Source organism: Pararge aegeria, chromosome 11 (genome assembly GCF_905163445.1).
Source record: "Pararge aegeria chromosome 11, ilParAegt1.1, whole genome shotgun sequence".
NCBI lineage: Eukaryota > Metazoa > Arthropoda > Insecta > Lepidoptera > Nymphalidae > Pararge > Pararge aegeria.
Genome location: NC_053190.1, coordinates 8352918 through 8353984, shown reverse-complemented (window position 1 = coordinate 8353984; position 1067 = coordinate 8352918).

Genomic DNA, 1067 nt, shown 5'->3' with positions numbered 1-1067 from the left:
GTTGCTCTTTATTCCTTTAAGGAAAAACATGTCGCTTTATTTGGTACCTACATGAAGTTTTACTTAGCATTAGCGAAGAAGAATATCAATTATTTATTAAGTAGAATGCAGTCGTTTTAAGGCAAGAACATACAAGTGGCGCGCGACACGGTGCATTGTACTACTTTTGAGACAGTTTGATCATGAAGGTTTGGCAAGCTCGTTGGCGCAAGTAATATCAGTCTCGCTACCCACGCGGTTATCTGACCTATGGTTAAACAGAACTTAAGACCATTTCTACTACTTGTAACACTTTTTGCCGGAGGATCACAATTCTACTCATCACAAAAGGAGGTACGGTCTACTTTACGTACTCAATAGTGTTGGTACACACATTGTACGAGATAGATTCCTCTGCATACTCTGAATCGCACCATACGGAACTAATAATAATTATATTATAGGTACTTACCGACTTCAAACTACTTTCCTATTTTATCATCAGGGTATAAAAAGAAGGTAGGTACTCGGGTTTTTTCACATAGAAAATGAACCTCGATGCTTGAAAAGGGAAATTTTCAACCAGTGTGTCTTACCGCCCTCAATTATAGGCATTGGCATGGGTCATCCATAAAGCTAACGAATATGGAAACGTACGGTATCTTAGGAATTTCAGTACTAAAGGATAAAACTCGAACGGAATCAGAGCCGACTGACCAGCACAACAGAACTGTAGTCGAACTACTCAGTAGGTAGGTACTCTAGGTAGACAAACCTGGGTGAAAAGACCAAGATCAAGGAAACGCGAAGCTCAATACCTACCTTTATCTTCAGAATACATGTAGTATTTTGTACATAAATTGCCACATTTAAAAACGACACGAGTAGGTACATACCTGCTTATAAATTTGTAGAGTAGCACCGATTCCCTCCTGTAAAATCGATTGTATAATGTTTACGTATTTTCAGTACGTAGCAACGCTGTTAAAGCGGTTAACCTTCGCTACAAAAAACCCTCTCGCACTGGTTTTAATTATAGTATACTGCACTTTTATCTTGGAAAATAGGTGTACCTAAATTAATGAAAC